General features: G+C 43.7%; 1 protein-coding gene across 8 annotated transcripts in view; it reads left to right on the forward strand.

Annotated features, from left to right (window-relative positions):
- Nucleotides 1–906: 906 nt before the first annotated feature.
- The window catches only part of LOC119198739 (microtubule-associated protein 4), a 61,026-nt gene continuing 46,153 nt past the window's right edge, over nt 907–15,779 (forward strand). For all 8 annotated transcript variants that reach the window (XM_037456209.2, XM_037456208.2, XM_037456213.2 and 5 more), the window contains exon 1: nt 907–1,020. The gene's annotated coding sequence lies outside the window, so the exon portion shown is untranslated. The remainder of the gene's footprint in view (nt 1,021–15,779) is intronic.

Here is a 15,779-nt window from a genome sequence, read left to right on the forward strand (position 1 = left end):
TTCGACTAAAAACGTTTTTCCACCTAGTGTCCTGGTGGTAAATTGTTTTGCAACACGCGCCAGCCTTTTTGAACCATAAATTGAAACGAGTCCGTCGACACAAGACGCAGACGCAGACCCAGACGCAGAAGCATGTTCCAGCCTTAACATGGAGGCTGGTCATGGAGGATGTTTGCCATTTCTGCCACGAGGTGGCAGTCTAAACCTACATAACAGGTTGATATAGTTTAGAGTTAAAACGATTTTAAATATGCTTGCGCTCATAGGTTTTATTTTTCATATATATATAAAGTTGTTTTGATTTCCCCCGCTATTATGGGGTGATTCTGTCGACGCAGAGAGGAAATTGGCACCTTTAATAGACATACATTGTTAGATTCAAATATTGCTTACATTTCTGCCGTATCATCCGCAATTAGTTCATCTCATTGTAAACATTTTGTGATTTGTCACAATGATTCACTAGGAGTTTTATTTAAAAAATAAATAAATGGTAAATAAATAAATGGTGATCATATATATATACCATCCATGTATACCATCGATAATACAGGTGATTATACCTGTGTTATTTCTAACTGGAGTATCTGTATTTGCCGTTACAATTCAACGCGACATTCCAGTGATCTGGGCGGTGTAAGGGCGTCTTCCTGAGCCTCTGCCGTATCCATAACCTCCCTCCATGGCCATTGGACCGGCAACGTCCCGTAAAAGGAGCCAAACTTCTTAATTGAATGCACAAGTTGTCAGTCAAAAGTGCATTTGTTGACGACGAAGGGCCTGCCCAGTGTTTCAAATCTGTGATTTGACGATATCTTCGTCACTCAAAATGTAGCCTAGGTTTCATTGGCTAACACGGAAGTCAGTGAGCGGCGTCAAGCTCTGATTGGAGCGGATACTTTCCGGGGAGGAGCACGTTAGTCTGCGGCGAGCGAAGAGCACACTCGGGTGGGCGGATCGTAGCAGTGACAGCGACGCTCTTGGACTCTCAACAAACTGTCAAAAAAAAGCCAACTAACGGTGAGTCACGTTAGAGAGGATCACTGTGTTGTACTCGCGGTGCGTGGGGAGCCCGCGCTGTTTGCTGTGTTCGTGGAGCAAAAACGCCGGCCGCGGCACAGTCTTCGTAGAAGTGAAATGACGGTGATTTGGGAGGAGTGATCTCGCAGCACGCAGCGACAGTGTAGTGGTGGAACGCTGCCTTCAGGTGCTCCTAGGAAACTCGTACTTTTGCGCGCTGCAGTAATATTCGTGGCCAGTTTGGAAGTTTCCAGCAGAGGCAGTTGTCTTGCAACTTTCCCGAACGTCGCCTAGCTAAGCGCTAACTATGAGCTTTCAATCCCCCCCGAGTGACATTTACTACGAAGGTGGGTGGGTCACGTGTGATAGAATACGGTCTTCCCGAGCTTCCCGACAGCACTTGACTTAGCATGGGTGCGCCGACCGCGCGCTTGTGTTGCACCGTCACAGCGAAAGAGGAGCGAAGTTCCGCTAAGGATCCCGACCCTTGATCAGTCTTGGTTCTGTCCATTCATGCGCTGCACGTGAGAAGTGACTGAACACCAACATCGCTGGTGTCGTAAAGTGTACGCGGTTGGTGGTACCGTAAATGGGCCACGTTCGCCTAATGGGGCGTGCATTGACCTCTTCCGCACCCGTACTAAAATATATTTGGATTTAAGATTTTGCAGATTTTGCTTCAAGGGCTGTGGTTGAAATCTGGACCTCAGGGTGATCTCCTAAATCCCATTTTGAATACAACAATCACAATACTAATACAATTTTTGAAATTCATTTTTTCCATAGCTTTTATCTCTCATAGCATTGATTAGCACAGTGTCTGCTCACTTTATGATGAGCGTGCAGTCAAAGCTGAGGAAGACAATTAGATATGTTTGGTAGGCTGGAAAAAGATTTGATGTGAATTCATTTTTCCCCAATCAACTTCAAATGATGTTTCAAGTTGGAATGCTACGTGTTTTACACAAAACAAAAGTTTTCATATTTGTAGAATGATCTTTTGGTATCCTGTTTTCGTGACTAGCCCGTGTCATTAATCAGTATTTAAATAGGACCCTATTGTTCACATTTGCACTGTAACATTATTGCACATCATGCTACAGAAATTGATGATATAATGAGGAATCAGAGCAGAGAGGATTGTCTCCCTCCTTCGCTCCAGATTACTCTCCAATCCTCCCCCAGCCAGATTATTGAGTGGGGAAAAAAGAGCTGGAACAACTGACCTAAGGCCCTGAATTCATCATGGACTTGTTCCAATCGAGGTCCTAAATTGTCACGTTGCTTTGTGGTACGCCGCGGAAGTGATCGGGTGTCCAGGCTTCATGGATTGGCCAACAGGGTCGATCACTGTTGTACCAACTTTTCCAAGAGTTGTTGAAATGAACAACCCGGTGCTGAACAAGGTTGGTAGTTATTGTGAATACGCTCTTTATCGTTAGAATAATGTTGAGTTATTGTGAACGCTTTTAATAAAGTTTTAATAAAGTTTTTTTTTCTTCGCTTAATGCGCCTTATACAGTAGTTCATTGACAGTGCGCCTTTATAGTGCAAAAAATAGGGTAAATGTTCTACTCCTGTAATTTATAATCTTGTATAATTAATTTGATTAGAAATCGTGCAAAGGACATTAAGAGTTACACACAACGTGATTTCTTTGAGGACAAGTTGGTTTGTTTTAGAGCTGCTACTGTGTGGCTTTAGGTAGGAATTAATAAATGTAAAACTTTTATGTTTGCCCAATAACAACAGAAGGTGTACTCAACGCTTCAAGGCCCTTGGTCATTCATCTTTAAACTATCTTTTCTACATAATGCAATGATAAACTTGCAGTATGCTAAATATTAAGCCACTAAATTAAGATAATGTCGGTCCTCCTCAGTATAGAAAGTACATTTGTCTTGTTTATTTTGATTTAATAAACATCTATTTAAGAAATGGAGACGTATGGAGTAAGAATCAATGGAAGACGGGTGAATCAGTAAGAGAAAATTGAAGGGGGAAGGAACGAGGAAGAAAGGAAAGGACCGACCCGAAGATACAGGTTCCTCGAGTTACTGGGTTGGAAAAATCCAGAATTCTTGTCAGCCAGTGGAATGTCTGAGTAGAGCCACTGGAAATAAACCAATGAGTTCTTCTCAGTGTCTGCTCACCATGACCGGGAGTCATAAATCATCCTGCAACATGTCAGAGCAATGCAACCTCATATGTTGAAGCTTATTTGGGAGCTGCCCTGATCTTGGAGGAGTCAAAAGGTGGGGGTGAGCCGGGGGGGTGGGGGGGAGGGGCAGGAAAGACAATCTGTGCCTCCCATTCAGTGGGATACTCCCTCTTGCAGGCCAGCAGGAGGGTTCATACCGGCCTCGCTCAGGGAATAAGGAAGCAGGGGGAATCCATCATCCATTTGCCCCCCCCCCCCCCCCTGCACTGCCAAACATCGCTGCTTGCGAGGACGCTTTAGTCCAGAACTGCTGGAACGCAGTTCTGAAACGACGATCAAGACCGTAGCATCAGTGGATGTAATCAGCAAGGCCTCCTGCAGCGGTCGATGCTCCGCACAGCTGTAAATGGCTCCAGTACAGCTGGCAATGCGTTCCCATTAGCATCCAACCCGCTCACTGCAAAATCAATGTGGCTCATTATAGCACGGCGCTTTCAATTCCTTGAACCACATTGGCTGTTTGGTGTCAGAGCATCAGCTGAACTTAACTGTGCCACCGTTCGTCTTTGTGTGTAATGGATGACATCGTGTCGTGATGAAGCAGCCGAGGCAGGCTTGTGTCTCTGGGAGTGGCCGGAAGTAGAGCGCCAGGTGCTGTCAGGTTTGAGCTCGCACTGCTCACCCTCGTATGATTGCTTCTCTTTTCATAAAGTCTGGGTTTGTTTATGGATTTAGAAGTGAATGGAGGTATTCAGGGAGGAATCTTGAGTCAATATGTCGCACGAATGTGCACGGCTCTGATTACAAAGAGCATGCAAAGCCATCTGGGGCTGCATCTAGTGATTTATTTTTTCCCAATAATCAATCCCTTGTTTAGTTTGTGTCTATTCTGATTTCCCACAGGGGCTGATAATGGACCGTACAACACGTCTACTAAAGCTTTTACCCAAAAGTTCAGTCCCGTTACAACGGCCATCTATTGGTCAGAGGTGTGTGTGTGTGTGTGTGTGTGTGTGTGTGTGTGTGTGTGTGGCGTTCAGCAAAGACCAACCAGACGAGGCTCATTCTCGTCCCTGCTGGCCAGCAAATCCACACATCGCGGCGGTGAGCAACACAATCTGAGGGCTGGAGCGCTCCATACCGTGACAACGGTGGATTGGGTGAATGGAATGATGGAGGGATGAGTGGCGGAGGGGGAGAATGGGCTGGTACACAGTGAGCCGGTCGCGGTAATCCTCTCAGCAGCAGCAGCAGCAGCAGCAGCTGGAGCGACGTGTCAGCAGCCTGGCTTTGCTGCTGCTGTGCTTTACACAGCACGGTGTACCGATGTGGGGGGGGCGGTGGTTAGGAGATGTGTCTGCAGTGTGTGTCAGGCAGGTATGGCGGGCAGTGTCGACACATTTGTTCTGACTGGACATTTTTTAGTTGTGTTTTTAGCTATAGTGTTGTTTACACAAACCCGTCCTTGCAAATACCCACTGACGAGGCCTAGTCCTGGACGAGTGTGTGTCCACTACCTGAGTGCGATAGTGCTTGTTTTGGGATTAAAGTTTGATGTGTGTGTGTGTGTGCGAGCGTGCATGCGCATTTGCATTCCATTGCAATGTGTTCAGCCTCACTTTGCAACAATAGGTTGTGTGTGTGTGTCTGTGTGTGTGTGTGTGTGTGTGTGTGACAGAGGATTCATTCAGCCGCTGCTGCGGGTTCTTTCCAAAGGGAGGGATGGCAAGCATATCTACCTGTCTCACTTCTCACTAATGGGCTGCAGCGAGTGTTGAATCATACTAACTGGACCTGAGAGTCCCAAGTTCACTCTGTCACACACACACACACACACACACACACACACATAGTAAAACACTGGCTCTTTCACTCAACCTCAAACAGGCCTTCTGTGAGCTCCAAAGGGGCACGGAGCATAGCAGCACCCACACACACAAAAATCAAGACGGCATGGGTAACACAATTTAGAGACATTTTAGTGCATGAAATGACATTTTAAATCAATGCATTTGCTACTTCCTGAAAGTAATTTGAAGAATTGAAAGTGTTCGTCAAGTTAGTCTCACCCGACTGGTCCTTTTAAAAGAGACCTGTGCTCGTAACGCTCTTTTTGTCTGTTTATGGCAATGAAATGTCTTTATTTGGAGTCCATCCAACTGTTCTAGAAGAACCGATGTGTGGCCTGATTGATAAAGAGAATACATCTTGAATAAATCCACAGCAGGAGTTATTTTGTGTTGTTTCGCTTCTTTTTTTCATCCTACGTCACGTCCACTCCCTCAGGCTTCTCTCCTCTCCCCTGAACGCCCTTCCTCCCGAACACCATCCTTTTCCTCACATCGATCATCGTCTCCTCCAGCAGGCAGCCAGCTAGTTGACAGATTTTGGGAGATATTTGGATTTCACATCGCTGCTGATTAGGAATTCCTAAAGCTGATTAAGAAGAAAACCCTTGAGATAAGATTTTTTTAAAAAGACTTTCCATCTGAAATGGCAGTTGTAATTGCAAAATGTTCAGGTTTAATGACTCCAGAAATGCACTGTGTACTTTTCCCACTCACACACACACACACACACACACACACACACACACACGCATGGTTGCAGCAAATATTGGGAGTGCTTCCCAACGTTACAGGGAAAAGCCCTTCCAGACGGAAACAGCCTCTGCAATATTAATCTGCACACGGCATGCATTATGTACTACATGTGGGATGTCACGCATAAGAATATGCTATTACATAATGATCTCACACACATCTGTTATGTCTGTACTATTCATGACATGTCCATGCAGATAATGATGGGACATAACGGCCCATGTTTATCAGCATAGAGTCTCGACAGCTTGTACGACTCCGCCATCGATCTACTTCGGTCCCAGTCGCACCCGGAGGAGATGGTTGAATGGGAATGAAGGGTTCCACTTGCCTAAGTGTGTGTGTTTGCATTGTGACGTGTTCGGCAGCCTGGCCCCATCATGAACACTTACTAAACTCATGTCCCTAATATCTGAGAGAGAAGCCACTAATCGAAAACCAGTTTGATTCTTTGATACATGACCCTGGTGAACTTGACGTATCGTCAATGCGCCTAGTGACTCGCACGTCTAAAACCCCGCACATCCTGCTCAGAATTCTGACATTATAAAATGCATTGACATGATTGAACAGTTTATAAAATTGTACACATAATCCTAAAGGAATGCGTCCTAAAACCAGGAAATGAGTCATCTTTTTACCCCTGCTTCTGTTTAAAGGCCATTAATTAGGTGTGTAGGTGTAATGAACACAAGCTTACCTTTTATTGTTTGGCCTTATAACATAAAGTGCATCAGTAAATACTAATTTAGGCGTTTTTGAGTGTCTTCATAAAGACGTTTGCTAACAAGCGTCTAAATGAGACTATAGAGGACATTAAGCCTCATCTTTAACGTAGGGCTGGTGTCTTGAAGTCTTCAGACAACGTGTGTTGTCCACAGAGCTTATTCTTGTTCTATTATTAGCGTGTTGCAGAGACAATGCTAGATTCTGGGTTGGCCTACACCAGTACGTCTCCCCTGTTGCTCTCTGTGGATTCCAAATGGGGAGGGACACCACGCCAAGTCTACTTGTCTTTAAGACCCTGGTTTTCTCCAAAACACCGGATCATACCTTTCCCATAATGCAATTCAAAAGCAGTTTTCTTTGATGCAATGAGCAAAATCTCGTTTGATGAGTCCTCTTTGACAGTAACTGTCACTGTGGGACTAATGACTAATGTCTGACATTTAAAGTGCAAGTACACACAACAGAGACGGTCCCTTCACGTAGAGAGCACATTGCTAGATTAATACACACACACACACACACACACGGCCATTGCCTTAACAAGCACCTGCACAGTCATTGTCCTGAAACTAATTACATATCTCTCGCTCTCGCACACACACCTGTTTCTGATGCCACTCCCTGTTTTCTACAACAAAGTAGATGCCCGTGGGGCATTCTCTTTTTCTGAAACCTCTAATCCCTGAAAGTCTAAGTAGCCTGCAAAGTCTCATGGTGAATTTAACGTCAGTGACTTACATAAACAACCATACAAATCTGTGCTTTGTGTGTGTTTATTAAATAGCGTAAGGTTCCACATATTTATGTTAGTCAGTAATTGAAGGGTTGAACTGTGTAATGAGAGAAGCGTGTGCTACTTTGTGTGTGTGTGTGTGTGTGTGTGTGTGTTTAGGTGTGCCAGGACACTTTTAAGTTTTTTAAATAAAGGTGGAAGCAACCACACAATAGTGTTAAATATTCGTTAACAACCTTTTCCCATGACTAAGACAATTCTAACTTTCGTTAACGACACAAATGTTGGTGGTGACTAAGTCACAATACTTTTTTTCCCCTCGCGTGTACCTAAGAGACGTGGGCAAAGTACGGCCCCATACGGCGGCGTCATGATGACATCATCCACGAAGCGGTGGTTCTTGTGCACCGATACGGACCCTGGCGACTATTTTACGCTTCTGTGAGTTTGAGTCCAAAAAAATTATGTATTGCACAGATTGTAGGTTGGATTGGACGTCAAGGGGTCTCTTTTGTTGGGACAAGCATTTTCACAGTGAAAACACTAAAGGACCGAGACGTCTTCGTTGGCCACGTCAAAAATATTGCAAGTAAACGGACAAAGACAACAGTGCTGCGTTTAGGTCCCTGGTTCTCATGAAGTCGCCGGAGCTTTACATCCAAATTTGTTAAACATCCTTGCAAATAAGTGCTTTGCTACTTGTTAAAAGCCAAATCCTATCATGTAATGATTTTTCACATGACATTTATATCAGCTTACACGCTTCATCCATTTGTTCCTGCCCCGGCACCTCTGTCAAATTTTAGAACCCATTGTGGCCCGCGAGTCCAAAAGTTTGCCCACCCCTGCTACAGACCGATCCTATGAGGAATATCTAATGGACAACCTAAGTACTGTAAGCCAGACTATTATGCAGTTATAGACGCAACACAGGGGGCCCCTGGGCCTGAGAAGGGAAGAAAAGGAGTTTAATGTGGCTATTAAATGTGACTAAAACTAGACTAGAATGTAATTAGTTTTTGTCGACTAAAACTAGAATCAAAAGTAGCTGCTAAAATTAACACTGCTACACATGTCGCTCCATGGTGCTGTGTACTCGCTGAGGGGTTTAGGTGTGATCTTGTGCAATTCTGCTGGTACTGTTGTGGTTCTTGCGTGTGTCTGTGTGTCTGTGTGTCTGTGTCAGGGTGTGACAAAGCTCTGTCATTGTTTGGGGCTGGGTGAAGTAACCTGTATGGCCCGCTAGGAATGTCAGTGATAGCATCTCTGAGATTAGTACGATGGCAGCTGGGGCCTGTTTCAGAAAGGAGGTTAAGTGAAAACTCTGAGTATGTTAACCCTGAAATGAGGGAAACTCTGAGTTTTCTGTTTCAGAATGGGAGGTATGTTAAGCCTGAGAAAGCAGAGTAAGTCAAGCCTGTTTCAGAAAGAGAGGTAACTTATACTCAGAGTCAGTTACCATGGCAACTTACTCTGTGAACCTAACCTGGTCGGGAGCAGGTTTTCTTCGGGAAACCCAGAGTTTATTTCGTCTCCTCCCCTTTTTTAAAGAGGAAGTGGTATTTAATCACCTCATTCATTCTTTCGGTATTCATTCATTGCGCACATTTCAGTCACGCAGAGCGCATCAAATCAAGTGAATGAAATGGCATGTCCTTTTATGGACGATCCTGTGGATGAAGAGGCTGCATTAATCCGTAGGGAGTTGCATTTACGTCGGGAGAGGATTTTGAGACCCAGAGTGGATTTTTTGTCATATCCATATTCATTTTTATTTGAGCGGTACCGTTTTTCTTTACAGTCATTAAGATACATCCATAATCTCATCCATCCTTACATCAGAAACATCAGCCATCGCGGCCGTGCTCTAACATCCGAGCAGATGCTTTGCGTTGCATTACGTTTCTTTGCAAATGGTAGTTTTCTGTATAACATTGGGGATGCAGAACATATCAGTAAGGCTACTGTTTGCAGAGTTGTATGGAAAGTGTGCCTCGCTCTTAAGCGCTTTCTCCAAATTTTTGTGCTGTTTCCTGGGCACAAACCCGTGAAAGCCATCAAAGAGGAGTTTCACAGGATTGCAGGTCAGTGATGTATAAATCGGTTTAAATGAGGCTAACCTGATAAATGACGTTCAGTTAAGAGCATATTGCTGCGACCCCTGGAAGTAAACTAATAATAGAATTCCTTTTAGGATTTCCGAATGTGGTTGGATGCATTGATGGCACACATATTCCCATCATTGCACCTTCCGAAAATGAAGCGGACTATGTCAACAGGAGGTCCATCCACAGTAATAATGTGCAAGATTGCACCTACATGAAAATTAAAATTAGGTTGAATAACACACTCTTCTTCCAGTTTCACTTCTGATATTATAACAGTTGGGCAAGTCACTTATATTACTAACTACAACTGGCTTCTTCAACAGTGTAATTAGATTAATGTAATAATGACTATCTCTAGAAAGTATTGGTCTACTTATTACTAATTACTTTCTAAATCCCATATCAACTTCAACCACTTGAACAATACAAGGAGAGACAAGAAACTGCACTTTTAATGCTTTCAAATAAACATTATACAATTGCATGAATTATTCTTGAAAAAATATATCTTTTAAAATTTGATGTTAAATCCACTATTGTTTTATACAGAATTGCTTTATAGTTTATGCAGCATTTAATGCAATTACATCAGATTTTACTTTAAATTACGGAATTAAATTACAGTTTTTAGATTACATAGAAATTAATTACACACAACACTGTATAACAGTAATTCAAATGTAAACTTACGCATTGACTCGAGCAGCTATTTTCTCCCAAGCTAACTCTCTGTCCTTCGCCGCTGCAGCCGTGTTGCTTTTTTTTAAAATATATGTTCGTACTCTCCATATGCTTGCATAAGCACATCCAGTTCTGCTGGTGAAAAATATGAAGACCTCTTTTTGTCTGGCGCTGTTGCCATGGTGACTCGTAATATCTGCGCTCCATTGATAATGGCTTTTTATAGTTGTGGTGCACGCGCTTAACTCAGAGTAGGTCAACTCAGAGTTGATTGAACTAACTCATTTCAGCTGTTCTGTAACCGAAAACTCAGAGTTTCCCATCTCAGGGTAAGTCAACTCAGAGTTCAAGTTTTAACTCAGAGTTGGTTGAACCTCCTTATTGAAACAGGCCCCAGGATCTAGGACACACACACACACACACGCTCTCATATAAGAGATCTACCATTTTATTGTCTGACTTAGGGCTGCAGGGTATGGCCAAAAATCCATATCACGGTATTAAGAAACATTGTGACTGTATCCCGGTAATATCACGGTATTGCTTTTTTAAGTAGACACGTTAATTCATTGACCCCAAAAACCTCTTGCTGGCCAACTTGCTCGTAATTAGCGTGTTAGCTTGTTGTGGCTGCAAACAGCCTACCCGAACAGCTGTTCGCAGCTCTACCCGAACAGCTGTTCGCAGCTCTACCCGAACAGCTGTTCGCAGCTCTACCCGAACAGCTGTTCGCAGCTCTACCCGAACAGCTGTTCGCCTCTCCGCCAACTTGCTCGCAACTGGCCGGCGAGTTAGTGTGTTAGCGAGTTAGCCTGTTAGCTTGTTGTGGCTGCTAGTGTTTTTTGTTCTAACGTGAGTTACGTCTGATTTATCAAAACCAAAAACCCTCCAAACAGACTCAGCTCCTCTCTTGGGCACAAGTTGTGTTGGTGCATCTCTGGTCTCTGGTTGTTCCTCTTGTATCGCTCCGTGTTGTCATGTAGCAACAGAGTTACTTCTTGTTGTGAGCTGTACCCAGCATGCAGTTCGGCGGGGTAATTTTTATAAATGCACAATTATAAGTGTTCAATTGTTTATGTGTCACAAGCTGTTGTGGTGTTTTACCCTGAGTTTGTTGTGGGTTATTCATTGTTGTTATAAAGTTTTAACTATGACTCACTCTCAACACGCGTAAGCCAACTAGCTCCGACCGCCGGGCGCTCTGTGATGACGTGTAAACATAAACTCTGCCGCCTGCCGAAGAGCGTCACACCGGTATGAACGGTACGTGAGAATGTCACAGATCTTATACCGTACAGCCCTAGTCTGACTCAACAGGTAAGATAATTGCTACATCTCTGCAATATGCATATGTTGAATTTGATGAGGCTTTGGTTTCTTTGGAATCTGATTTAAAAAAAACAGCATTACAAATCTTTAAATTCCAACCCTTTATTCTAAAACAGAACTGAAAATTCACATTGCAAAATACTTCAGAAAGTAAAGGTTACTCCTTAAAAAAAGAAATACTAATCAGAAAAAATGTTAACGTCAGAACTTGCTCTCTACACTACACTCAGACGCACACACTCCCATGTTAACTTAAAAGCTTATTCATTCAATTATAACTTTCATTGTAGTGCCAGTAAATGTTTACACCACATCTAAAAAAATAGCCATGTTCTAAGAGATGAATTAGCATTAGAGGCTTCTTAGTTAGCCATGCTAGTTTAATGGATCACTGTGTCACAGGCATAACATCAACTACCGCATAACCCACAGGTTCTTAGTCCTTTTGACCTTGGGGCCCAACCTTTTAAGAACAAAGTGGCCCGGGGCCTCTTCAAATATTAACACTGTCTTGGATTAACTAATTGAAATTATTCAAGGTTGTAGTATTCTGACTGGACATTTGATGGAGTATTGAATGACTGAATAAAATGATAAACTTTTTTTTATTTTGTCATTTTATTTTAACAAGCAAAAACCTGATACAGACGGCTCGGCTCCAATGCTTCGTTGGAGAGCGTTATTCTGCGTTCACACCAAACCTCCAGTTTTTGCCACGCTTTACTCGCCCGACTAGCAGTGGTTATTTTGTTTCATTCGCGTCCGGCGACGCGACTGGAAGGGGGCGTGGCTTATCTCCGTAAAGACAGTTCCGCCATCCACCATGGAAATAAATAACCACAATGTCTGCTCTTTATTTGTTATGTGAATCACACAAACGTGTGAACCTGTGCGGCCTGCGGGTACAAATTGAAAGTGTTTTGCGGCCCTCTAGGTGGCGCTCACGGCCCCATCGGGGGCCTATGGTTTAGAATCACTGGTATAACCCACAGTAAATTGAAAAATGAATCGTGCAAAAAAAGTAGTGAGTAAATAAAACCGTGTCTTTAGTCTTGCTAACTGCTTTACTGAAGTTATTAGCGAGCTAACGCTAGCGTGATCAGCTGGATAACGAGTAACGACTTCACTTTGCCTGCCGGTGCTGCTGGCTGCTCTTTCCTCTGTTTTGGTGAAACAGAACTTGTATATTGTACTGGGGAATGATTCCAGTTGCTCAACAGAAGGTGTGCGAAGGTTCTTTTGATAAAAGGGCTCCTCCACATGCTTTACAGGGTGTGAACAGGGATCAGATAACCTCGTCCCGCCCTGCCCCACTTCTGCTTTCGTGTAAACTAACAGAGGGGGAGGGGCATGTAAATGTCGTCCCTGCCTTTCTGGTTCCAGATACAAAACATGTATAGTCTTTCCCAGACATGCCCACTAACTCAATACCGTCAAATCAAATGGGGGAGAAACGATAGCAGAAGAAAGTTGTTGTGTTAAACCGATGCCCCAGACACACTTCTATATGATTGCTACCTGGTTATTACGATGGTAAAATCCTAGCTTTGATTATACACGGCTATGTAGGCCTATTGTCCGTATATGACCACATCGTTATTCCATAAGTATGAATTACATCATTTTACAGATGTGTTTGAGGTGGAAAAAATCCTAAAGCAATGTGGGTTGGGTACATTAAAGATGGACACATAATTTAAGGCCAATTTCTCCCCTTTATTGTATTATTTGATGATTGAGATAAACCAGCGTGCATTGTTTTTTTTGGCGTGGGACATTGGATGTGAGACGTGAGTGTGTGTAAACCTGTAAAAGCGTGTTTGTCACACGGGGAAACCCTGAGAGATGGCAGCCTGTAGCTGTGTTAGCTTGACAACAACTTTCCTATCAGTCAAACATCAGCAAGTTCAACACAAGACCAAGCAGACGTCCTCTTTTTGAGACCAAATAAATGCATTAAATGATAAATACTTTGTACCCAAAGTATTTCCAGATCTCACTTCTAAGCTACCTATAGCATGATATCCATGTTGGGTGTCAACAAAACTTTGTCAATGTATGAACTAGTTCTGTGAGTTATGGATTGAAGGCATCTGACCTCCTGTGTGACGATATTTCAGCCAAAAGCCTTGAACTACTGGATGAGGGTGATCTCTTTTTACACATTTTCTCCATCATAATGAAGCCGACTCTGAGGGATCCTTTACATTTGAGAGGATTATAACAGATGTATTGAAAAATCTGAGATCAAATTCTTATGTGGTAGACGTTTTCAGTTGAAATCTATCGAAAAAAGTCCTATGACATAAGGTTTGTTTTTACTTATTGTTTGTCTTTCTTTGTAATATTTGAAGGTACGTGTACAAGCCAGAAAGTGTGTGTGTGTGTGTGTGCGCTGGTGAGAGAGAGAAACTGGCTAAAAGTCCCTTGTCAGCTGTCTCTGTAGATCAGCTGTAACAGAAAACAGAAGTGCGCCTTTAGAGAGAACAACAGGAAATAGTCTCAAACACAGACACGCACGCTCACTACATAAAGAGTCGTCCTTGGGGTCAGTAGGACGTGCACACAGTCTGCCGTCTTCCATTCATATTTAAAGATAGGTTCCTGCATAATGGAGGAATAAGAGAAGCTTTCATGCAGCAGTCCGTGCCAGCTCTCATGCAGTCACACACACACACACACACACACACTGGCATGGTAACGCAGTAAGCTGAGCACTTGGAGGAAGTGTCCCGCCTCTCTTAGAAAGTGACATCAGAGGCCAGCTTTCCTGAACTTTTTTTTTCTGTCACACCCCATGTTGATACCGCCACACACACTACACTCCTAATGACACCTGAGCCAGTGCCTTTATATTTTTGTGTGGCTTTATTTAATATCCCATTATGTGCGTTCACAGATAATATTTAGGATAACATTGCAGCTGTAAAATCGATCTTCCAACAAACAAATGACAAACAGCTCTTCAGCTCTGGTATTAGTTTGAACAAGCCCTCTGAAGCTTTCAATTTGGTGTTTCATTTTCAGTTTTCCAAAGAGAAAAAGATATTTCATTTCTTGTATTCAGAAGAGCTGCATTAAATCAACATATTGCTTATCACATATCGTCACTTCCTGTCCTCCTGTACTGACCTCGCTCGCTCCGTCTGCCAGCATAAGCACAATCCTAGTTCTGCCTCTCGGCGTATCTCCAATAAAATCATTTTGATAAACAGGGGTTGGCTTCCTAAATGCTGAAATGAATTTCCACTATTTGAGTCCCAGTTTACGAGCGGTACGAGTCCAGGGCCAGGCCCACAAGCTCCACGTCGGGTGTAATGTGAAGGTAAATGATTCACAAATGGTAGTTGTGAGTTCAGCTCTAGGTCAGGGTGATTTCTTCTTTTCTCTGTGTCCTCCAGGCTCCTCCTGACCCTCCACGACCTTTACATTGTGCCGTCGTACAAGCAAAATACTGCACCTGCATGTGGACGATTAAGAACCTTTTTTTTTTTTTTTTTGCAGTTATTAAAATGTAACTACGTGATTGGTCAAATGATCATTTTTTGAGTTTGTAAATCGAGAAAAAGATGAATTTAACAGTCAGTAAATTAATACCACTAAATCAAAAACCATTACTCTTCTGGCTGGAAGGGCCAACAGAGAGGCCATCACACCTGCCAACACACATGATTAATCTACACACACACACCACGCCGCCCCCGCCCGCGCACACACACACACACAGACTAAACACAATAGCATCGGCCTCCTCTCTGGATTTCCTTCCTGTGTGGAATCCAGGATATTTCCGAGTGGCCAAACCCAACTCTGAAAACAGGAGCTCGGCTCAAACTACGGCACCTCGCTGAACTGGTGACTGAGTGAGTGGAGGGTTGCAACTCTAACAGTGACTACGGTGTGTGTGTGAATTTAGCTACTGACGGGCTAGTTGTACAGTGTATGGTAGCTCCTCATGTGGTGTCAACGAGCTTTTAGTCAGGAGACTCAAAAAGAAACGTACAAATACAATCCATTTGCCACTTGAAATGAAGACCTCGCTGTAGGATCAGAAGGGACAAACCCCTTTACCTCCCAAAGCAGCTGTGACGGGTCCCCACTCTGGTTGGAACAGAGTGGGGACCCGTCACAGCTGCTGGACCGTGCGGCATGGATCAGCCTCCTGTGCAGCTGGCGCAGTGTGTGCTGAACACACACCGATGAAGTGGGGTTAAATATGGAAATGGGGGCAGCGTTTGTGACCATTGTGGCTTTGCGGTTGGAGGCAGCAGGCGGCACACCCTGGTCTGACCACCGGGGGCACATTTAGCCTGCTGATTCCCCAGCAGTGTATTTATGGGCCTGCCTCAGAAACACCCTCCTGCTCCGAGTGACGGACCTACTGACTGACTCAGAGTTGCGTGGCTCATAGCCAG

Source organism: Pungitius pungitius, chromosome 19 (assembly GCF_949316345.1).
Source record: "Pungitius pungitius chromosome 19, fPunPun2.1, whole genome shotgun sequence".
In the NCBI taxonomy this organism is placed as follows: domain Eukaryota; kingdom Metazoa; phylum Chordata; class Actinopteri; order Perciformes; family Gasterosteidae; genus Pungitius; species Pungitius pungitius.